Source organism: Callospermophilus lateralis, chromosome 7 (assembly GCF_048772815.1).
Source record: "Callospermophilus lateralis isolate mCalLat2 chromosome 7, mCalLat2.hap1, whole genome shotgun sequence".
Lineage (NCBI taxonomy): Eukaryota > Metazoa > Chordata > Mammalia > Rodentia > Sciuridae > Callospermophilus > Callospermophilus lateralis.
In genome coordinates this window covers 69809850-69835350 of record NC_135311.1, presented here as the reverse complement: position 1 = coordinate 69835350, position 25501 = coordinate 69809850, and the positions used below count along the sequence as shown (strand labels likewise).

The window sequence follows — 25501 nt, the reverse complement described above, 5'->3', positions numbered from 1 at the left end:
CCCATTAATTAACACTTCACCTTATTTCCTGAGCTTTAGGGGCCCTATTGAGAATGTCATTGTTTGTGTCTATATGCTGAAGTGTTGACCCTATGTTTCTTCTAGGAGTTACATAGGTTTTAGTCTTATTCTTAGGTCTTTGATGCATTCTTAGTCAATTTTTGTGAAAGGTGAGAGGTAAGGGTTTAGTTTCAATCTTACTATGGGTAATCAGTTCTCCAAGCACTGTTTGTTAACAAGACTGTCTTTTTTCCAAGGTGTGTTTTTGGCAACTTTGTCAAGGCCCAGATGACTGTATTAGTATGTGTTTGTTTCTGTCTCTTCTAATCTGTACCATTGTTCTATGTAGCTGTTTTTATGCTTGTAAAATGCAGTTTTTTTTTTACTATAGCTCTGTCATATAATTTAAAGTCAGGTATTATGATGCCTCCAGAATTGCTTTTTTTTCCATTTGCTTACAAATGTTTTGACTATTCTGCTATTCTGGCTCTTTTATTCTTTTTAATTAATTTTAGGACTTTTTTTTCCCTAGTTCTGTGTAGAATGTCTTTGGTATTTTGATGGGGATTGCATTTAATGTATATATTACTTTGGGTAATATGGCCATTTTCACAATATTAATATAATTAATTAATTATGATTATTATAATTAATATAAAAATTATATTATTATAATTAATATTTTAAAAGTCACTGATTCATGAACATGGGAGTTCTTTTCATCTTCTGAGGTCTTCTTCAATTTCTTTCTTCAATGTTCTATAGTTTTCATTGCAGAGGTCTTTCACCTCCTTGGTTAGATTTATTCCAAAGTAGGTTTTTGTTTTCTTTTTCTTCTTTTTTTAGGTTATTATGAATAGAATTGTTTTCCTGATTTCTTTGTCAGCAGATTTATTGTTGTATATAGGAAATATATTGATTTTTGTATGTATAGATTTTCTAACCTGCTACTTTGCCAAATGTTTATTAGCTCTAGCAGTCTTTTGATGGAGTGTTTGGACCTTTTAAGTATAGGATCATATTGTCTACAAACAGTGATAATTCAACTTATTCCTTCTTGATTTTTACTCCTTGTATTTTGTTCTCTTGGCAGGCAACATTTTTTCAGTCCTTAGAGGAAATACAAGATAATGTACATAAGTCATCTATACTAGGACTTAACGTGCTAGATAATGTTTTTCCTTTTAAAAACATACAAAATGTAGAAAGTTAATGTAAACATTCCACAAGCAAAGAATTGACATGTATGTGCCTCAAATAGCCATCAGAGATGACTTTAAGATCCTGGGATTCACTGAGTGGCTTTTCAGAGTTACAGATGACCATGACATTTGAATCTACTATGAAGACCCCCATTTGTTTAGTGGAAAACAGGAATGAGCAGCTGACAGTGAATTCAGAAGCCTTGAGGATTCTTGACAAGATATGTCAACCTGTGGTGGTGGTGTCCACTGTAGGGACATATCGTACGGGGAAATCCTACCTCATGAATCATCTTGCAGGACAGAATCATGGTGAGTGTGCTCCTGGGGCAAGGGCAGTTGCTTGGAACCACAAATAGGACAAGCTGATCTCACTTTCTCTAGGGTCATATAAAGGAAGAGGCTAATCAATCCTTCCACTAAGGAAAATTTCTAATTCTTACCAGCATATTTATAACCTCTCACCTATCCAAAATTATCTCATTCTTTGTCCATTAGTAAAGAGCTCTCCAACCTTATCAAAATATATTCTTCCTGATGCCATCCACTCTCACCTTCTCTAGGGCTCTAGCGATCACTCCCTTTCCCTCATCTGAATCCTTTTGTCCAAGATATATGACCATTTGATGTAGCATGCAAATATAGTTAAGTTTGTCCTTTAAAAAAAATGGATGGGCAGAAGGATGCACAGTAAGATCTCTCTATATCCAATGTCCAAATTGAGCTAACAGTCCATTTTTTCTCTATTTATAGCAAATCTTTGATAACTTAGCATGCCGCTTTCTTTACTTAGTCTTTTGTAATATGCAAACTATAACAGAGTAAAAAGCATAAATATACAACATAGTTAATAAATATAAAGTGAATAATTATGTAATCACTCTCCAGATTAGGAAACAAAACCTTACCAACATTCAAAAGCCAAATCATCCTCTCACACTGTCACCAAAGCTCATCAATATTTTGGTTTTCAGGGCACACTCTACTCTTGCTTCTAAATAATGATTCTGTGGTTTATTATACATACTACAGAATACCTTAGTTTGGTCTTCTTTTGATTTTTATATAAAACAGACTGTGGTGTGTGTATTCTTGTGTGTCTTTCTTCTTTAGCTCAAGAAGAGTTTCATGTGCATCCTCTGTTTGACACACATATCTGTAATTCATTTGTTTTCAAATGAATTTACACTGTAGTATGCTTATGTCTGAGGATACCACAATTTATTTATCCATTTGTTGTTGATGAGCAGTGGTATTATTTCCAGGTTTTATCTTTAATGAATAAGGTAGTTATAAATATTCTCATATTCTCAAATTTATATCTTGGTGAACATGTACAAAAACTTCCCTTGTTCAACAACTAGTTGAACTCAACTTGAAGCCAGAGGACACTGGAGCTTTTCCTGGTCAGATAAAAATATGTGGGAAAATACTGGTTGATAGAGTTTACACTGATTCTGTAACGTGAAAGAATTTGAGCACTTGAAAGAATGAGGCGAATTGGGGTCACAGAGTGTTTTTGAGAAAGATAGACAACACTTGTATTGATTTATCCTTGTGAAATAGTAGCAAATACTACCTTGCTCAACACTGTACATTCCTCCAGATTTAACCCCTGTAACCCCTGGCAGCTTTACCTCTCAGTTTCACTTCATGTTATCTTCTCCTCTTCCCTCACAGGCCTCCCTCTGGGCTCCACAGTGAAGGCTGAAACCAAGGGCATCTGGATGTGGTGTGTGCCCCACCCCAGCAAGCCAAACCACACCCTGGTCCTCCTGGACACTGAGGGCCTGGGAGATGTGGAAAAGGTGAGGCAGAGAATGTGCTGTACTCTTTATTCATGTGCCATTCCATTGGTCACCTCAGTCCGACATCTGAGATATATTCTTGTACTTGCAATCCAATTATGAATAATGAAGCTACTAAATTCCATTTCCTCAAACTTCTCTAGCTACCTAAAATACTTTGGTTGTTTGAGTCATTTGTTTTTTACTGTCAAATAACCTGATAAGAACAATTTTAGGAAGGACAGTTTATTTGGGGGTTCATGATTTCAGAGGACTTGGTTCATAGATAGCTGGCTCCCTTTGGGGATAAAAGTAAGGCTGCAAATTATGGTGGAAAAATGTGGTGGAGGGAAATGACTCACGTGATGATCAAGGAAGAGAAAAAGACTCCAGTCATCAGATACAAAATACGTACCTCAAAGGTATGCCCTCAGGGATTCACATCCTCCAGGCACACCTTCCCCACCTTCAGTCACCTCTCAGTTAATCCCCTCAGGGCATTGATTCACTGATTGGGTTAAGGCTTTCATAATCCAATCATTTCTCCTCTGAACCTTTTTGCATTGTCTCACACATAAGCTTTTGGGGAACACCTCACATGCAAAAAATAACATTGGTAAATCAGGACAGATCTTCTTATTTTTAACACTGAGATGTGAAGTTTAATTTAATAAGTACACACCAACCAGCTGAAGTCCAAGGCTCTGTGCTAAGTGCTACAAATCTATCAGTCAATAAGATAAAGACCTAGAATCACCTTTTAGAGACAAGAAATATGGAATGAGATCACTACAAGGAAAAGATGCAAAAAGTGGGAAACTGATCCAGCCATGAGAGTTAGGGAAAACTTCCTGAAGAAAGCTCTAATCTGTGGAGTCAGTGGGTTTGGTAACATTCAAAGTAGAGGCCATGAAAATAGGCTTTTGGCGAAGGAATCCATTTAAATAATCTTCAGAAGAATTTCAGCTTCATCATTAAGATTTTAGTCCGGGTCTCTGAGCTCTGGACATGAAATTTTCACTGTCTAAAAGCATGAGCTAGATCCAATAAAATTATAGCATATGGCAAAATTTTAGGTGTTTAATCTTTACACAATTGGTTGAAATCAGTCTTTTCACCTAATTTATATTAGTCCGAATCTATGAAAGTGGCAGCAGTAGATCTTTGGCTTCAGTACTGCACATTTGGTAAGGGGGCGGGGCAAGAAAGGAAAGCATAGACTTAGAAATTCTGAATTTAAAAATTCAGTTTTGCTGTTCTCAGTTGTCCTCTCAGTAGAACACAAGTATGGACGATTGACTTGTAATATGTTGTGGTTTGCATAAAACCATTTCTTTATATCTAATTACAACTGTCAAAAGACAAAATGTAAAGGATCACCTGTGGAGTAATACCTGTGAGGAGGCGCGCAAAGAACAGACACAGACACAAAGGGTACAAGTGACCAGACAGGATGGAGCAGAGTGAAGTGAAGTGGTGAAGAAGTGTAGAAGTGTCCTCTCCTCCCTGCCTGGGGGTTTATTAACTCAAAGAACACATACCTCTCTTACCATGACTATATTCTAATTAGTATTTCTTTAACCCTGAGTGCTAGCTAACTGAGATAAGGTCCAGGTTAGAATAAACAGGGGGCCCCTATTCTCTAGGGACATTACCATGGAGACCAGATAATGCCTGCATAGTTGTCTTATTACCTCAGAAGGAGGAGGCTGGGCATCCCAGGTCTGGGAAACAGGGTAAAATTGTGAAGGACAATGCTTTGTCAGCCATGCATCCTGTGCTTTTGCACAGGAGTTTCCCAGTAGCTAGGTATCTCCTAGCAGCCAGGCATTCTGTGTCTTTGCACAGGAACTTCCTAGTCACCAGCATGCCACCATCACAAAGTTTATAGACTCCAATCCTAAACACAGAATTCCCACAACAAAAAACAGAACATAAGCCAATGGCAGCAGAACTACTATACAACTGGTAACGGGATTTGAGTAGCATCTGGATCTATTTCAAAGCCTTTTAAGTCTTGCCATTAATATAATTTAGGTCTCTATTTTCACTCTGTCCTGCACACTCACTGCTTCAGTGAAATAAAAGAACTCTGTGCTCTAACAACTGAGGCTTGCTGGTGCTGGTCCTTCCACTTGCTGAATCCCTGCAAATTCCACAATTCCATATTCTATCAGCTCTTCAAAACTCAGCTAATGACTTCTTGTTCTGAATTCTCAGAGCAATTATTCACATTCATGGACCTCCCCACCCCACTGTTTCCTTTTATTTCTCCTTCCTTCCTTCCTTCCTTCCTTCCTTCCTTCCTTCCTTCCTTCCTTCCTTCCTTCCTTCCTTCCTTTCTCCCTGCCCCTCCCTCTTTCTTTAAAATAATTTTGGTTTTCTCTCCTCACAGACTATCATTTGGTCTGTGTTTGTATGTGTTATGTGTATCTGCGCCTCTATAAAGTGATATTCCTGTGAGCAGAGACTGTCAGATAGAACTTTGTATCTACAAAACCAAATGCAGGGTGTGGCATTTTGTCAGATGTCAAAAAAAGTGTTGTTCAACTTAACTGAAATGTGATTACATCCTTACTACAGCCATGATGAAGATGAAATTTGTCATGAATTATTGCCTAGTTATTATGAGACACCTACTATGTCTTAGGTATTTTATTAACTATTTTATGCACATTGAGAATGACTTTCATTTGTCTTCATAGCTACACAAACTAATATTCTGAGAGAGACAAATATAAATATCAATAATGGGATTTAAATTTAGCATTATCTTAAAATTCTGTTATTTCACCTATATTCAGAAAGAGTACAGCTAAAAGAAAGAAGAACAACTTTAAATGAATGAATGAATGATGAGTGGATTTCTAAGTCCTTTTCTCGTGTGCTTCCTGGGGTGACCCTAAGAATGACTCCTGAATCTTTGTCCTGGCAGTGCTTCTTAGCAGCACCTTTGTCTACAATAGCATGGGCACTATTGACCATCATGCCCTGAAGCTACAGTATCCTTCCAAGAACCAATCAGTCATGTCTTATTGAGGGAGGTTAAGAGAATAGCAACTAAGACTGTTCCTTCTCTCTCATAACTTGATTGTCTTGGTTGAGTAAGAGTAGACCCTGGGGGGAAAAAAAAAAAGAATGTTCATAAAACTTATTGCTAAGTGATCTGGAAATTGTTTCTCATTCCTTAGCTAAGATCCCAGCTATGTGACTGAACTAATGCAACTAATCAGGGCAAAATCTGACCCCACACGAGATAAAGTAGAGGACTCTTCTGAGTTTGTAAGTTTCTTTCCAGACTTTGTTTGGACTGTTTGAGATTTCACACTGGAACTGAAGTTGGGTGGACACCCCATCACAGAAGATAAGTACCTGGAGAACGCCTTGAAGCTGATTTCAGGTATCCAAGGGTAACCTTGGTGTGGGGAGGTTCAATTTGGAAGTGGGATCAACTAAGCCCTGTCTGTCAGTGCTCAATATAACTGTTTGTTTGAGACTGGAATTGAGGCTCTTGTTAATGGTGATGATGATTGACAGGGGTCCATGATTTTCATATTTATTTTATAATAATCTTCAGAGGCTAAGATTTAGATTTACTAAGGAAATTTAGGGCTCAATGTTGTACCCAATAATTTTAGAACAATCAGTACCATGAAAAATTGTGAAGATTACACTCAATGCCATCACTTTTAAGGCTCATATATTTGTTACTTATGAAGTCTAACTGCTCCTTGTATTTTGAGGAAAATAGTTTATCAATCTAGAAATAAGTAAACCTAGAATCACAGGAAATGTAAGGACCTACTTTAAAAGATATTTCACTCATTATTCCAAAGTATATAGTAACATTCTTCAGAGAAAAGATGTTTGTATAATAAATCGTTCATGGGGGCGGGGGAACCCAGTGATATTGTCTAAGTCTTCATTTTACCTTTTGATGACATCACCTTATTTATCCCACAAACTTACATGGTGTCATGTTACTATTTAGCAGAGTAGATGAGTACTGTTTATAAATTCTTTGAATTAACATTTATTTTGCACAGCTGATTTATGTCACAGAATCTCTGTGAGACAAAGTCAAATCCAAAAAAATATGACATCAAGAAGTACACATCACATTGAAATTCACTTTACTTTGGAGTTTTCTGTGGAAGGACATTCTAGACATAATTATGGTGTGTGAATTTGGGGCTTTGATTTTGAAGCATTTTCTCTACAGTTCTGGGTATCATCTGTCCTCTTCATGTTACTTTTCCCAGCAACATCTTGTCCTTATTTCTAGCATTACTTTAGTGAAGAGCCCACATCTTATTTAAGACATGGGACTGCAATATCAGAAAAGTCTTTCTGATAATTTTTGTGATTAATCAGTCGTTTCAATCTTTTAATAATTAATTTATCTGCCATGATGCAAAGGGTAAGGAGACAATTTATAGGTTTCTCCACCCATGATGAGTATCTGTCTCCCCTTCCTCTCCAAAAGTACTTCCTTGACTCTCAGTTCTGACAAAAAGAAAAAGAAAAAAGAAAAAAAAATTGATGTTCAAGTTAACTTAACACTGCTTCTTTATGATTGAATGAAGGAAGATCAGTGGCTTGGGAGCTGCAGTTAGGCAAAGATTCTTAGAAAAGTCCTCAATCCCTTTTCCTACAGGCTTGTCTACTCAATGAGTGTTCTTTTTACAGGAAAGAGTGAGAAAATCCAAAATTCCCAACAGGTCTAGAGAGTGCATCAGATGTTTCTTTCCAAAACGAAAGTGCTTTGTCTTCGACTTGCCTAAGAGTGACAGAAGCCTTTATCACATTGATAAAGTTCCACAAAACCAGCTGGAAAGAAATTTTCATGTGCAATAAAAAAATTTCTGTTTCTATGTCTTCACCAAGGCAAAGACCAAGACCCTGAGAGGGGAACATTGTCACTGGAAATCGTGAGTTTCTGTTGTCCCAGTGCGTGTCTCTGGGGGGTTCGGTATGTAATGATAACACTGTGATTCTTTTGTGAGTTTGTCAGTAATTCTGTTTGCTTTTGTAAGAAATGTGGAGAAGCAGGCATTTGTGCCACACACAGAAATGCATTTTTCTTAAAGTTTTCATATCTGAGGACTTGTTGAAGCTTAACACATCTCACAAAATTAGTATACTAAGGATACCATCAGAAGCTACTACTAAGGAGAGAAAATCTGCAAGTTGAGGGAAAGTCACATAGGATTAAATGTTTCTCAATGGGAATATACAATATATTTTATGAATTAAAAGTAGCGAGAACAGAACTAGCAGGTCATGAGTCCCAGGCCAGCTCATTGTGTTTGAGAAACAAAGCTAAACAGTACTGGCTTCAGGAGCATGTGGTCTATGCAATCCTGCAGTCCCCATGTGCAGATGGGACTATGCTTGTTTCAAAACTCTACATTGCTTTCTGTAAATTTCTGATGATATTTATTATAAGAAAACTTGCATTTTAATTTTAGATCAAGACTCACAAATTATGTCATTTACTTCCTTTAATATTTTTTTTATTTTAAATAGAGAAGTATTTTTCTAGAAAACACTAAACAGTTCTTGGTTGCAATCAGTAATTGTGTAATGGGGTGAATGTGGGAACTCTAAAAGAAGGAATATATAAGAAAAACAAGGTTATTAAATAGTGATTGATTCATGGAGGACAGGACAAAGGAAGAACAGAACCTATAGTAGAAGAAGAGGAAGTAGAGTTTTTGTGTTTCTTTTTTTTTATAATGCCAATACTTAAAGCTTGTAAAAAAGATGAGTAAGATTTTTCATATACTCCATGTCGCTTAGGGTTGGGGACTCTGGTGGAAACCTATGTAAATGCCATCAACAAAGGAACCATTCTTTGCTTGGAGAACAGTGACCACTCTGGCCCAGCGTGAGAACTCAGCAGCTGTGCAGAAGGCAGCCGACCACTACAGTGAGCAGATGGCCCAGCGGGTGCAGTTCCCCACAGACACACTCCAGGAACTGCTGGAGGTGCAAGCAGCCTGTGAGAGGGAAGCCATGGCAGTCTTCATGGAGCACTCCTTCAAGGATGACAAGCAGGAGTTCCAGAAGAAGCTGGTGGTAATTGTCTTTTTATTATCCTCCCTGATTCCTCTCCTTCTGGAATGAGACTTGGACTCTTTAGATTCCAGAGTTTGCATCATTCTCATCATAGAAAGAACTGGTTTTGTTTTTTTGTTTGTTTGTTTTTGTGGGTAACTGAGCTCTTCAGGATACTGTGCATCCTTTCTCTAAAAGATGGCACTTAATTTGTATTGCTGCAAAACAAATTATCAAGCAATTAGCAGATTAAAGCAAAATGAAAGTGTTAGCTCACAGTCAGATCTCTGCACAGGGTGTGTGAGTGCTCTGCTCAGCGGGCCACCCACTTAAAATAAGGACTCAAATTGCCTTAGTTTTCACCTTGGTGCTCTGGGGAAGCCCTCTCCACTTTGAAACAAGCAAGCACCCATCAAAACCATCTCTAGCCTCTCTGATTTCCTCTTATGCCACAGTAGGAGAAAACTCCTTTTAAAAGTTTGTGTGATTAGATGATGTCCTATGGAGTACTCTCCATATTTTTAAAAAAGTCAACCTGTGCTGTGTAACACATTAGAATCACAGAATTCATATCCATCATATTCAGAGGCCCAGGGACAAAGAAGGGTGTGGACACCAAGGGAGGAAACTCTCAGAGACTGCCTAATTCTGTGACAAAAGGCACCTTCACTGGAAGTTTGACGTTTAGTCCATCTGGAACTGACAGAACACCAACAAAAATCTCTTAGAAAATCTAGTGGATTGTAATTTACAAGTATAAACAATCAAAAAATTCTTTCCTGAATCCTCACACGTTTAAACCCTCACTGAAATAATTTATGAAGGGTTCAAAATTCTGTTCAGAATACACTCAACTCATTCCTTGGAGAATTATGTGCCATGTACATAATTTCAACCACAGCAATCCATATTCCCTGAAAAATTTACTTCTAGTCCAAATTTATTTTTTATTAGTTATTTTACTGTTTGTGTCTTCATTAATATTATAGCTGAATAAGCCAACAAGTTTATATCTTCCAACTCCATCATTTTACAGAGATCAGAGTTGGCCCTAAGGAAGTTAAGATAATTTTCCGTTGCACAGAGAATTGACCAGACCTGGGACTGAAGCATGTCTCCTAACTCCTTTCCATGTCCCAGACCACTCTGAGGCTGACAGATGACTTCTTCCAAGGGTATCTCAGTTGGATCACTTTATTCCCCTACATTTCCCTTCCAGGACATCATAGAGAGAAAGAAGGAAGCTCTCTTGCTGCAGAATGAGGAGGAATCTTCTGAATACTGCCAGGATTGACTGATGTGGCATTTAGAGCCCCTAATGCTAAGTACTTCAAGAGAAGAGTTCTCTGTTCCTGGAGGCCACAGTTTCTATTCAGGAGCAAAGAAGGCAATCGAACAGCACTACAGGCAAGTGCCCAAAAAAGGAGTAAAGGTAAGAAAGGAATAAGGGCATTTGGGGGGACGGCCAACAGAGTGTGGTCAGAGGGTCTGTGTTGTTCCCTCACAAACTCTAAGCTCATAGTACCATTTGTGAAACTAAGGCAAAGAATGGCAATATGTTGACATTTATATCATTTTGTATTCACTATTCATTAGACACCCTTCAATAAACTGAAAATAGTTCTTCCCAGAGAGCATTTAGAACAAGGAATTCTGGTGAAACCAACCATTTCTTTTATTTACTCAGAATGATATTTTTTTTTTTTAGGCCAAGTAAGAAGATACAGTAGGAAGGGAATAACTTTGTTCTCATAAAATGTATCATACTTCAAGTGGGTAAAGTAATATTCAATAGGATATGGTGTATTAACACTAAATTTTAATGGTAACTGGGTGTGTGCTGATAGTAACATTGAGGATGATGATGACCAGTTGTTAACAGACATTGAACATTCACTTTCTATACCAGGTACAGTTTCAGGTCATTTTCTTGCAATACCAATTTAATTCTGGTATTAAATTGGTCATGGAAACTAGGTGCTACTGTCTTCCACATTTATGCAGTAAAGAAATGTGGAGCATGAGGATCTAATAAGTGACTGAAGATCATACAGCTAGCCAGTGACAGAGCTGATAGGGCAGCCTTTAGAAACTCAGAATTCTTTTCTTCTTTTGAAATCCTCCAGCTGTTTTCCATGATGGCTGCACCACTTCACATCCCCCCCAGCTGTTCTACAAGGCTCCCTTTTCTCCACATCCTCAGTAACTTCTGTTCTCCTTTGGCTTATTAATAATAACCACCCTCACAGGTATGCTGTGATCTCATTGTGGTTTTTACTTGTGTCTCACTGGTATTAGTGATATTGAGCACTTTTTCAACTATCTGTTTGACATTTGAATTTCTTCTTTTGAAAAATGTCTATTCAGATTCTTTCCCCACTTTTTAATGAAGTCATGTATTTTAAAAATCTGTTGTGTTGTAGGAATATCTAAAATACTTTGTAATTAACCTCTTATCATATGAATAGTTTGCAAATATTTTCTCCCATTCCTTACATTGTGCCTTTCATTTTGTTGGTAGTTTCTGGGCTGTAAAGAAACTTTAGATTGATGCATAGGCCCTTATTTATTTTTGCTTTTGTTGTCTGTGCCTTTTGGTTTAAATGCACAAAATCATTGAGAAGGCAAATGTCAGTGGGTATTTCACCTAATTTTTTTTCTAGGCATTTTACAGTTGTAGGTCTCATGTTAAATCTTTCATTCATATTAGTTTGTTTTTATATAAGGTATAAGACAGTGGTACAATTCCATTCTTTCCTACCTCTTTATTCTGTTCTACTGGTGGTTTGTGTTGATTTTTATGCCAGTACCATGCAGTTGTGATTACTAAATAATACACTTATATATGTCATATATGTGACAGGATATTATTCAGTCTTTAAAAAAAAAAAGCCCTAACAATGATAACAACATGGATTACCCTGAGAATATTGCATTAAAGGAAATGAGCCAGACACAGAAAGACAAATGCTCTACAGTTCACATTCAGTGGCACCATAACATACATCTATAGATGAGTAAGCCCTGCCCACCTGATGTACAAATGTGACTGTAGACAGAATAATCTGTTGTGTACCTGAATGTTACTAAGAGTAGACCTCGTCATTCTCATGAATATAGAAGAATGTAACTGTGATGTAATCAATATGAAAATTGGCTTGATTGTAGAACCATATATCAATGCAGACATATATTAAACATCATGTTGTACACCTGCAATGTGTACAATTTTTATTTGTTAATCTCAACAAAGATGAAAAGAAACTCAGAAGTCAGCCTAGAAAAGTTTCATGGTATAGGTTGGGAGATACCAGTCAAGGAAACTGTAGATGTGATCCTAGTTAAGAAACCCTAGATGAGATAGAGAAAAAGGATGTGCACATACCACAAACAAAGAACAGGATATATTTCTAGACCTGCTCCTTCATCTGACCAGGGTTGCAACCTGAGGTGGCAGGTGGGGAGCATTCATGAGAGAGGAGGCTGCAAAGCTAGGATGGAGGCTGCTATACAAGATTTTCATGTCTCAGCAAAGAGCATGAACTTCTGTTGTTACACGGAAGGAAAGAAATCTCTATGTGATCATAACTAAGAAGGATGCAAATTTTAAAGTCAGTTTTATGGTTTTATGGAATAATACCATCCTCATCTGAAGACCAGATCTTTGATACCTAAAGTGTTTTTGTTCCTTTTTGGTTCCCCAGGCAAAGGAGGTCCTCCAGAGCTTCTTACACTCTCTGTCTGCCATAGAAAAATCCATTCTGCATTCAGATAAAGCCCTCACTGATGGACAGAAGGCCATAAGAGGTACAGGGGAGATCATAGCTTTCAGAGGAAGGGAAGGTTCCTGCACAGACCTTGACTGACTGGACAGGAAAATCTTCCTGAAACCAGAAGCTTCTTCCTGCTATTGAGCACAGGCTCTGCTAAATCTGAGAGCAAGAGGGGAGTCCAGCAAATTGTTTTCCATCACATTTGCAAACATAGTCTTGCTTTTGTGGCTATTGGGCAAATTGAGAGATTTCCTTCTTGCCTGTTCTGAAATCGCCTTGGTGTGCTAACCTAGGAGGCTAGAATGCAAGCCTATTGTTTCTTCTCCCTTCTAAAATCTTTGTGCAGGCCAAGAAGGAGGCAGCTGAGAAGGAACAGGAGCTGCTAAGACAACAGAGAAGGAGCAGCAGGAAAGGATGGAGGCCCAAGAGAGAAGCTTCCAGAAAAATATGGAACAGCTTAAGGAGAAGATGGAGAGAGAAAGGGAGAACATTCTGAGAGAGCAGGAAAGGGTGCCGGAGCACACGCTGAAGGTGAGTCTCCACAGGGCCTGGCAGGACGTGACAGACACTGCCTGTTTCCTCAGGATGGGATGGGACAAGATGTTAGATACAGACAGCATTCCAAAGGGACACTCAGAAGGTAAATGTTTCACCGACACAGAAACCTCAAGGGCACCTGGATCCTAATGAAGCCTATAAATCTAAGAGTCTCCAGCACTTTGTATATTTGGAGGGTACAGATAATAGACTTTGGAGAGTACAGATAATAACCCCCAGGGTGGTGGATTACTTTTTGTTGAGATTATGTGCCCCAATTGAGGAGGATTCTGGCACAACCATCCAAGAGACCTGAAACAGATCCTTCTGGTCTGTATGCATCAGATTTGGCCTCATATAAAATTAGGACAGTAAAAGATCAGAAATCGCTCCACTTGCTTCCTTGTCTTCCTGGTAAATCTTTACAAGTAGAATAAAACAAACCTGTATCACAATCAGGAGCTTGATGACCAGTGTTCTGTACAAGGGCAGCATTTCCCATGACTTGTTAGAGGGTCACAGCCATGCCACCTTGGTGGATCTGAGAATCAATCAGAATTCAACCTCATTCACCCCCATACAGCATCCTTTGTGCTGGAATAAAATTCCTCTCCACCTCCAGTGAGAGTGAGGAAATCTCACAAGTGTGCCCTGGGAACTCCCCCTCTTCAGGTCAAAGGTCTGGAAATACCAAAGGATTTTCTAAGGATTAGAGAAATAGACACACGTGCTTAACTGCTGAACTTCTTAAATCCAGAACTCTGGCAGTTAATAAGCAGGGATTCTCAAAAGTGGACTCTTCCTCTTTTATAGGTCCAAGAAAAACTGCTTACTGAGGGATTTAGAGAGAAGTCTGAGGCATTACTAAAGAGATAAATCTAAGAGAAGAGATTGAAACATGTAAAAAGATGACACCCTCGATATTTTCACAGATTCTTGATATAGTTCCCACTGTTTTCCTTGTAATAGTCCCTGGGACTGGTAAAACTAGTTGGGGTAGGTGTCAGAACCCACTGACAATCTGTAATTCCTGGTACAGAAGAGATGCATAAAGAAAGACACAGCAGAGATGCATAGAGAAAGACACACGCACACACACACATCCAGTAGAGAATAGGCAGCACCTTTATTTCTTCCCTGCTTCTTTTATTTATTTATTTATTTATTTATTTATTTAAATTAATTTTTATTGTAGGTTGTTGAAAACATTACATAGTTCTTGATATATCATATTTCTTTTATACAGCAAAAATGAAACACATCTTTCCGGCAGCTTGATCTTATCAAGCATGGATAGACATTCTCAGAGTAACTTTGTTCATGGTCACAGTGCTCCATATTTCTTATTATCTGAGTTGTAGTTAGTTAATTTCCGGGCAATCACATATCTATATCTATATAGGTTTTAAACTTGGTAGAACATTCTTTTCTCCCATCTCCTTAAGGCTGCAACAAGGACACAGCTCAAAGAGTAGTTCATAATTCTCACAGAACCCCTTTGTTTTGCTAAGCACAGCAAAACTTAACTGTTTGTGTGCGTGAGCACACAGGTAGGGATGAAAATTATTAGTGCCATTAAGAGTAGCCAGAGGATTCAACATAGGAAATTATAAAATGAGGCGTCTTTTATTTTAATAGTATTTTACTATAGCTCCTTTTAAAGGAGATTGTGTCATATCAGCTTCATTCAAGAAAAATTTAAAAATAAAAAGTAGTTATCAAAGATATGAGTTTATCCCATGATTTTTATTGAATTGAAGAAATAAGAAACAACTAAGAGAATATGAAATGATTTCTAGAAAAGGCTTAAGAAAAAAAGCTAAATAGCCATGTGAAGAAAATATTTGCAATTCATATCTAGTCATAAAGGTTTTTTAAGTCGTGATGAGCTCTTGTGGAAAATGACCAACAACCACATTGTTTAAATAGAAAGAAACATGAAAAAAATTTCCTTTTTACTAAAACTAATGTGCAAAATGAAACTGTGAAGGACATAATTTTGCCTTCTTAATGGATAGTGAAGAACAATTTTAATAATATACATCAAAAATTAAAATATACATATCTCTGATCTAGCAATTCCATGTACAGGAAATTCACTGATGTGTCTTTTCACCCAAATGAAAATGATTTTTGTAGTGGTTTACTTATTTCAGTGTCATGATAATTACAAAAGACTGGAAGCAATTGAAAGTCCCTGTGTCAGGTACTGATAAGGTAAATCATAGGACATATTTTTAGAATAATACTCTATAATCTTTGTAAAAAGTTGGGGAGTTGTATGTGTAGGGGAACATCTCCAAGTTTTAGCATTAATGAAAGAAAAATGTAGAAAGTGTGAATACTTAATTTATAAAATATTGAATATGCATATATGTTATAACCTACCTGTGGAAAATACAAAACACTAGTGTATAGTCACAATAGGAAGGCACCTGTATAGTTGAGGTGAAAGAAGAGAGCACAACTAACTTTACATCATATATTCTTCCATGCCTTTAACCCTTTGTATGGATTTTTTACATTCAAACAAATACAAGTATAATTGGCAAAACTGAAAATGAAATAATATGTGTTTGGGAAATTCCTAGGACAGGATGAAAGTGGATTTAGTACTACTAGAAAGAGCAAAAGTCTACTCAACTACAAAAGACTGCTCCTAAGACCAAGGACCTAGAGAGAACAAGACATCTTGAATTTTTGGTTTTCATTATGACCTTTCAATAAGGCCTTAAACATCTATTCCCCAGAATATGCTTTTCAAATTAGGTTTAAGGAGAACTGGATCCAAGGATTGCAACCATTGAATCCTTCTGTCAAGTGTTACCCAGACCTTGATCCCCTTCCATCCTTACTTTTCCTGTGGATTGCTTTCTCCACGATGGCTTCAGTCTTCAAACCACTCATACCCTCTGGAACCACAGCACCAACAGCTACAAAATTAGATCCTTCCATCTATAAGTTCAGAGATTCTCTCTTTCCCAGGATCTCTACACACCACCTAAAAGCTCTCTTGCTAGAAGATCTCATGACTGCCGATCCTGATGCATGTGCCTGCCTCTGAGACAGGGAGTCCTGACCACCAGCCCTACTTCATCAGAGTGGAATAGTACCTGGTGGTAAAGGCCATGGGAAAAAGGACAAGAACAAACTCAGCACTTCCACTGTTCTCTGAACTCTTACGGCTGAAGAAATTCTGCACAAATATTTGCTGTCTGTGACTGATGCAACTTCACAGACAGATAAGACTCTTACAGAAAAGGAAAAGGAGATCAAAGGTGAGCAGAGACCAAGAGACTACATACTCAAAAAAATCTCTTTAAAGTTTAAATATTTGGGTAAAACTGTTACCATTAAACTAAGTAAAAATCACATAGGCTGTCTTGGCTCCTGAAGCCATTTCTGAGAATGTTGTATGCAGTCACTAGCATCATGGCTACCCCATCGAAAAAATAGTCCTAGAACATTCCCTCTGTCTATTACATGTAACATCATTGTAATGATAAAAACTTTACAAAAAGTTCTTCTGAAGAACCAATCTGCAGCTTTGGGAGGTCCTGCTCTGTGAAAAAGTGGGGACAGCAATGGCCAATTTGTATGGTGGACTCTGGCCTTGAAATGAGATGGGGCAGAATCCTCTCAAAGTTGGGAGAAACAACACAGCAGGTTCTCACCGGAGCAGGGCACAGTTGGCCTGAGCTTCCAGGCCTGCCATTCCTCATGCCTTCTTCATAGAAGGGTATCAGGTCCTGTTCCTTCTCCTGGCCCATCCCACACTCTAGACCCCACAGACTTTATCATGTATACCAACCCTTGTATCAGTTAACAAATGCTTGTTTATTGATTCACAGACGAATCTCTGAAATCACCACCTGTCCAGGTGATTCATCCAGATTAGGGAAATTCACATGCTTGTTAATCACCCCTAATTATAAACTGGGATCAACATCCAAACACACAGCATGCTGTTTATTGTAATTAGCTGAAGTAAATTGCATGAATAAATAACATCCCACATAAGTTCCAACCTGCTATTGTCATCAACTTTTGTCTCTCTAATTTGTGAGCAGGATAAAGCGCCTTTTCTAGCTCCAGTGCCTGCCATAACCCAGGTTTCTCTCCCAGTATGAGGCCCAGTACAACCCTTCATTCCAAGCAAACTTGTTTATCTAAACACCATAATGTACATGGTTATGCAAATAACTGATCTGTGCTTAAATGAACTCTTACATGTTAGTCTTGTACATAGTTAGTTCATATTAATCAAATAACAACTGGTCTAACAAGTTAATGATCATTTGAAGAGTCATACCTAATGTTTCAGAAGTTACCCAGAAATTGTGTCTTCAAATAAATCTTTTCCTTTTTAAGTGGAAAATTCTTCTTTTCTATGCATATTTCTATTATTAAAAAAATACTTAATTGAAAATAAACTCACAATACAGAAAAACTCAGTAAAACTCAGTAAAAAAATAAAAACAAAAAACCAAAAAAACTCACTGACTCCTTCATTTACCTTACAATTCTGTAAACTTAAGCGTATATGTTCTTCTGAGGTTTTATTATAATGAATTTATAAGTAATTTTTCCAGATGAAAGCACACTAAATGGACCTAAAAGTAAGTTGTTCTTAACCAATATTTCCAAATTTATCTTTAGACAATAAATTTACTTTATCTGGAAACAATTTTAATGGATAGGTGAAAAATTCAGTTCCTTTACATATAAATATCACAAAAAGATTTAATTTTCCCTGAAACTATTTTTGGTTTGCTTGGGAGAAACATAAATTTTATTGGTCTGAAGGAAATGCAGCTGATTTCCTAGTATTACACCCTTTTCAAAGTAGCTTGGCCCTAGTTGCACTTTCAATCTTACTTATAAGGAGAAATTAAAATTTCAATTTGTGTCCTAAAATGGACCCTAGAATTTATTTCAGGGAAAGTCTGGGAATAACTTTGTTGTTTATCATTTACAAAAACAGGAAACTGACAGGTTAAAAAAGTTAAAGAAGGTGAGAACAAATTGGCAACCCTTCTTTGTGATAGCCTATGAAAGAATCTTATTTTGAGTTTGGGCGTTAAATCATCCAATGATTCAAAAATGACTCCAAATACCATGAGATGACTGAGACATAGGACAAGCAATGGTTCTGACTTCAAAACAAACATTAGATTTGTCAGTTCATATATTTACATGAGTAGACTCACACAGTCTCTGTTCTACTGTGTCTAGTTAGTCTGCTCAACATTTTTTATTGATTTTTTAAAAAAATAAATGACAGTGGAATGCATCACAATTCTTATTACACATATACAGCACAATTTTTCATATCTGTGGTTGTATATAAAGTATGTTGACACCAATATGTGTCTTCATACATGTACTTTGGATAATGATGTCTATCACATTCCACCATCCTTGATAATCCCCTGCCCCCTCCTTTACCCTCCCACCCCTCTGCCCTATCTAGAATTCATTTATTCTGCTCAACATTTTGATTGTGCTGTTTATACCTTTTGTTTGGTGGAACTAGAGATTGGAAATTTTCATTACTACAAATCTTTCCATTTAACAAATATACAATGATTTGTTTCCCTGCAATGGTAGATGAATACTTACAATGCTTTCACTTTGGAGCTCTTATATATATATTCCTGCTATTATTAGTTTCAGTGAGTTTTATATGTGCACATGAAAACATATCTGTCAGATGTATAATAAGGTATCAAGTGGCCACTCAATAGGCCCATTTATTCAACTTATGATATAATTTAAAACATTAAGTTGTCCAATGTGTACTTTAACTCAAAATTACAACACTTTCTAAAACAGAAATAGCTTTCAGTGAGGGATAATAATTTGTGAATTCATAATTATTTTACCTCTTTATACTGATTCTATTAGTTTGGAAATGATGTGCAATGGAAACTAGCAAAATAATGACTGCAATAATCTTTACTATAACTAAAATTTGTGATTAAACTGTTTCTGTAAGTATCTAGAGAAGCAGGAGCTGGAGTACAGAGGACAAGATGAAGAGAACACAGAGAAAGAACAATGGGATGGAAGAAAGAATGTACATTCTGCCAAACTTCTATAAAATATGAGAAAAGTTCTTTTAATAACTGGAATCCAGGCTATTCTGGGCCTAACCCTTAGAGAGCTATTGGGTGTTCTCGCTTGCGCTCGCTCTCTCTCTCTCTCTCTCTCTCTCTCTCTCTCTCTGCACTAATGCTGGTCTGAATGTTTTAGAATAATAATAATAAGTAGGAAAAATGTAAATGAGTAACTTTTATCAAATAGTCTTATTGATCTGTTACTAAAGTCAACATTTAAAAACTTCATAATCTGCAATTGATCATCTCCGACAAATTTTGAAAACATATATGAGGAGCACTTTTTGTAGTAAAGGTTAATAATAATCTATTGAAGTATTTCACTACCACAAATCAGATATCACAGACCACAGGGGGAGACTAAAGTATCTCTTTTTAAACTTCATGAGTCGGATCTTGGAACCAACAGAGAAGATGTTCTTTCCGGTTATTCTCACTGAGTCTGTTACTCATGGAAGAGGAATGACCCAGACTTGAGGACTATACTCACAGGTAGTGTCTGTCACCATCACTGATGCGAAATAAATAAAGGATGAACTTTTAATGGGATCAGAGGTACAGGGACACAACCCGCTGAGAAATTAATGTTTAAACCCACATTTGCAACTAGACCTTGATATTCTGTAAACTCTGCCAAGAATAATTTCTACTCTCCCCTTCCCACTTACACAACCAGCTCTATCTGTCCTCAGATTATATGTAACCTCCAAGAGCTACTTTGTCTAATTATTCAATCTTCCTTGCTCACAACCTCTTCCTCAGGGATGCAGGCAGGAGGTCATATCAGGTTATATATATGTCCTACCATATAGGAACAGACATAAGTATGTATGCACTGAAGGAGAAAAAAACACTGAATGTACGGAGCTATTCTGTGGAAAGTTTTCTAAGTCAACAGACATGTAAAATTTTAAAGTGAGAAACTTTTCATCATCTTGGCTCACTTGTTTTCTCTAATTATTTTATTTAAAAATATCATTACTTATCAAATTATTACTGAACAGAAAAAAAGAAAAAAATTGAAAATCATGGAAACATCTTTTCTAACTATTGTGTTACCCAAACAATGGCTTTAAGTAATAAGCACTTGAAATATTATTGTCTGTAGTTATCTTATATGCCAAGGGTCTTTAAGTCAATGGCAAAAGGTACAGAAAAAATGTTCATATGTCTGACTTGGGAGGATCTAGGGAAGAAAATCTACATGGAATTGCTGAAGCCTGAGTACTGGCAAACGTGTCCTTTCCATCTCCCTTCCCTCATGCACCTTCTGCAACCCACTGGTGCTGGCCTGTCTGCTCTAACAAATCTTGAAAAACAAGGATTGATGTGACTTTTGATTTTGGTGTCCTACTCAGGTTCACTGAGTCAGTGACTGAAAGTCTAGTGTGAGAAACATTTCAAGAAGAGCTTTATGTCTTCACTGATTTTATCAAGCAGAGACCCAATACCAGTCTGTCTCTTACCTTTGGTCTCACATGTAAAACTGCAAAAAAGAAAAAGATACAAACAAAAGACACAAAAAACTATCTTCATACAGTAATTTCCTGTGATTTTTCTATTCTTCACAAAAGAAGTTAAATCTATTTGTAATACATACTGAAATATGGGGAAGGTATACGTTGGGTCATATTCAACACTGTATCTCCAAAAACAAAAGAAATAAAGGAAGAAAAGTAACAGAAATTATGTGATTTGTATACCCAAACATACCCCAAATGATAATTAATTAAAAATTCATTTTGATACATGTAATTTATATTGATATCTATAATGTATTTTGTTAATTATTATTTTAATTGTACATATTTTTGGTGTACACTGAGGTCTTTAGGTACATGTATACAATGTGTGATCAACAAATCAAGGTCTTAGCATAGAAAAGCATTATTATAGATACAACAAACAGATTTCATTTGTCAATACACTCCCCAATATTGGCATTCAGAAGTTTTCTAGTTTTCCTTTGGATTGCCATCAAGTAGGGATTTCTCCCTTGTCAACAGACACAACCATACTTGTTGGTAATCAATAAGGGATTGCTCCATCCTCCTTCAGTTGTTTTTTATGAACATTTACAACATTCCAGAAATTGCCAAGGCAAAGAAAAGCAGGAATGAGAATCTAGTCATCTGCCCAGACTGAATTGTTGGGGGAAGCTGCAACTCTTTGGAAGAGAGACAGGAAACTTTCTTAGTCAGATTTTACTACAATAGTATTGCATGATGACACACAATATAAGTGAATACATTATAAGAACTCTTACCTCCTACCTGGTCTTTAACTCAATGGCTACAGAAGGCAAGCTTCAGGTTCTGGGTTAGGTTCAAGTGGAAACTTGTGTCCTTTTCATTTGTCCTCAATTTAAAAGAACAATCTTAAAGTGAGTTTATATTCCCCCTCTGGAGTGCAAGTTGAACATAACATAATGGGCTGATATGAATACAAAATGTCTTAGAAATGCTGTCCCTTGCACAATTTGTTGGCAAACTAAGTCTCATATGATCAAATTCATTATTCCAGTGGCAAAATATATTATTTTATGAGGTCAAGGAAAAAGCTGAATATTCAAATCATTTCTGTGAAGAATTTGACCTGCTCAGCAATGGGTTAATGATATGTGAATGCAGCTAATAACTAATCATTGCCTGTTGTGGCTCATCAGGAATTCTATTAACTGATTAATTTGGGTGGAGCCTTGCTTATGTCAGATGTGTATAACATCTTGAAGGCCAAGGTACTCACCCTTGTTTCTCTGGCCTTATTTTGGATGGTGACTAAAATATTAGAAGACTAAGGTCAGGCTCAGAGGGCTAACCAGGCTTGATTTGCCATCAGATTACCTATCAAATAAGATTGAGGTAAGGATAATGGGATCATTGAGAACACATAGTACTTGAACAGAGCACCCAATAACAACATTCTCATTCTAATGACATTCAATATTGTGTATATCACACTAACACTAATTACCTGGTGAAGGGGCATGAGGACTGAACTGAGAGCAGCTTGTTACCTTTGGAAGAAAAGAAGTCTCATTCCTTAAGATTTCCAGGCTCTCCTTCAACAGCTGGCTGCCCTAGAAATTATAGCTTCATCTACAAATTCTCCCCATTGTGATGATGACAGCTTAGGCTACAGGAGCAGAATAGCAGCTCACAGCAGATGAGTGTTTTGTGGAAATGGGAACACTAAAAAAGAGAAAAAGGGGAAAATAGACTGGCCTGGAGGAGTCACCTTCACTCCCTAATCAGAGCAGGCTCATGTCAGGCCACCAGTGCAGTTTCTCTTTCCCTCAAAGCCTACTGGAAACAGGAAAAAAGAGGAGAGTGTGGGGTCCAGCTGGCAGACATGGGAGCCACGTGCTGTTGCAGGGACACACCCTGGTGCTAGCTGTGGAAGTGCTGCCCTCTGCTGCTGCATCTGGGAGGTCACTGCTTCACCACAGATAAGTAGTAGAGGGAGGGAGGCAGGAGGTGAGCACTGTTGATTTGGGCAGCTGTCCAGATCCCAGAGGCTTAGGGATCCAGCAGCACTGGATAAAATTCCCTGATTCTGCTCTGGTGTTAGTCCTTGCCAAGCACCAGGGACAGACACGTAGATGCTGAGGTCTTGGGTGGATCCTGCTTTCTGCTGTGACATAGGAGCTATGAACAAATTCTCTTTGTCCACCTCTGTATCAGAGTCTGTCAATTTTGATTTTGTGAGATCTTTGGCCTCAAGAAATGAAAAAAAAAAAAAAAAATCTGTCGTTCCAAAACAACTTATTTCTCTTTTCAGTGGTACTGGGGAGGGCTTGGAGTGAGCATTTTCCAACAATGAAATCTGTTATCGAGCCACAAATTTAAAAGTTCTCCTACTTAAAATGCACAATCCCTGACTGGTGGTGCAAGTGTGTAAAGGGGAGCCTCTGAGGGTGGCCTGGAGATGGTGTACATTGTCCACATGCAGACCACTTAGTGCACATCAGGCCCCACCCACTGACTCTCCCGAAGTACATCTTCCTGACCCCAGAAGGATGAGGGGCTTTCCCATCAGGCTCTGTGCAAGTCAGTGAACCCATTTCCTAGAAAACTCTGAATGCCCAGGAGTGGGGTGGTACCCTGGGGAGTGCAGTGACCCCATCACTGATGTGGTATTGTGCCAACATCTGATTTAATGGTAGCCACTTTGGCAGGGAAAGTTGTGCTGATCTGTGAGAAATAACAGAGCAACTTCAGATTCTGGTCCTTGAGGTTGCAAACTTCCCCACAACCCCGTGCACAGACTCCATTTCCTGCTTCTTCAGAAAAAGTGTGAAACCTCAAAGCTCAATGCAGGAAGTAATGCTTGTAGTTTGGGTTTAAGTGCTATTTATTTTCACCTGCTTTTTGACTGACTGTAATACCCTGTTTGCTTTTCAGCTCCTAAGAAGAAGGGTTAGTTTTCTGAGGAGCCAGCTGAGGAGGAAACACAAGCAGTGAATAAAGGCAACTGAGAAAGTGCAGAGCCAGGTGAGTTTGCTGCAGACCCCCACCCATGAACTTGTCCCTCAACTAAAAACAACAGCAAATTACATTCTGGGGTTGCATTGGAATGTGCAGGAAGACCATGGGAGGCCACTGGGAAGAGTCCTCTGGCATTTGACAAGGGCTGTGTACCCCTCCCACCCCCCAGCTCAGCTGCTATCTCTGCAGAGGCAGCAGGCAGGGGAAGTGTGCTCCCTCCTCCTGTCCTCAGTGGTCTCCTGACTTATTCCTATACCTGCCCTCAACACAGTCATGAGAACCTGCATTTTCTCTCATTTTTCCTGGAGGCTTTACCTTATTCCCTGCTTATGTTCTTCTGAGGACTTCTCATGATCAGATAAAGGTTGATTATTTTGTTCAGTATCTGTTTCCCCACAGGTACAGACATCCCTGAGACAGCAATTTGCATTTACTTAGTAAGTTCCTTGATAATGGATCTCTAGAACAGTATCCAGCATGTGGCAAGTACTCAAAAAATATTACTTGACTTAATGAGAGAAGAAGTTCTTTTGTAATGCTTAATAATATTTCTAACCAGTGTTCATCTCTACCATTTCTCATTCTGCCTCCACTTGCCCCAAAATGTTAATAGTTTCAGGGCTCTGACATCAGTGCTTTGCTTTCCTCAATCTCTTCTGAAAAATTTCAGGCAATGCTTCTAGTTCTCTCTCCACATTTTTAAAATTGATGCATTATAGATGTACATAATGATGGTATTTATTGTTAAATATTTGTACATGCACACAATATAATAATATATTTGGGTCAATTTAACTCCGCAGCACTCTTCTTGACCTACTCAGTTTGACTTATTTTGCGTAACATAATGGTCTCATGTTCTATTCATTTTTCTGCAAATGACATTCATTTTTATGGCTAAATACACCTCCAGTGTGCATATTTATCACACTCCCTTTATTCATTCATTTGTTGATGGATACCCAGGCTAGTTTCCTAGTTTGGATATTGTGAACTGTGCGGCTATCAATATGGTTATGGGTGTATCACTATAGCATGTTAACTTTAATTCTTCAGGGTAAATATTGAGAAGTGGTATAGCTGGCTCATAGAGTGGTTCTACGTCCAGTCTTTTGAGGAAACTCAATACTGATTTACAAAGTGATTGTACTAGTTTACTATCCCACCAACAGTGTAAAGGTGTTCCTTGCTTTCCACACCCTCTTCAGTCTTTATTAGCATTTGTGTTCTTGATTTCTGACTGGTACGAGAATAAATTTCAGTGTAGTTTTGACTTGCATTTCCATAATTGAAAATCTTGTTGACCATGTTCTCATGTATTTGTTGGCCTTTTGTATTTCTTCTTTTTAGAAGTGTCTTTGTGGTTCATTTAGCCATGTATCAATTGTTTTTTAGTTTATATATTCTGGATGTTAATCTTCTGTTGGAAGATTAGCAAGGAAAGATTTTTTTTTCCCATTCTGTAGGTTCTTTCTTCACATTCTTAATTATTTCCTTTTATGATCAGAAGATTTTAAATTTGTTGTCATCCCATTA

The 25501-nt window shown here is 37.7% G+C and overlaps 1 pseudogene; it reads left to right on the top strand.

Moving 5' to 3' along the window:
* Window positions 1-1318: 1318 nt before the first annotated feature.
* LOC143404404 (guanylate-binding protein 3-like) lies at window positions 1319-23901 on the top strand (annotated as a pseudogene).
* The last annotated feature ends 1600 nt before the right edge of the window (window positions 23902-25501 follow it).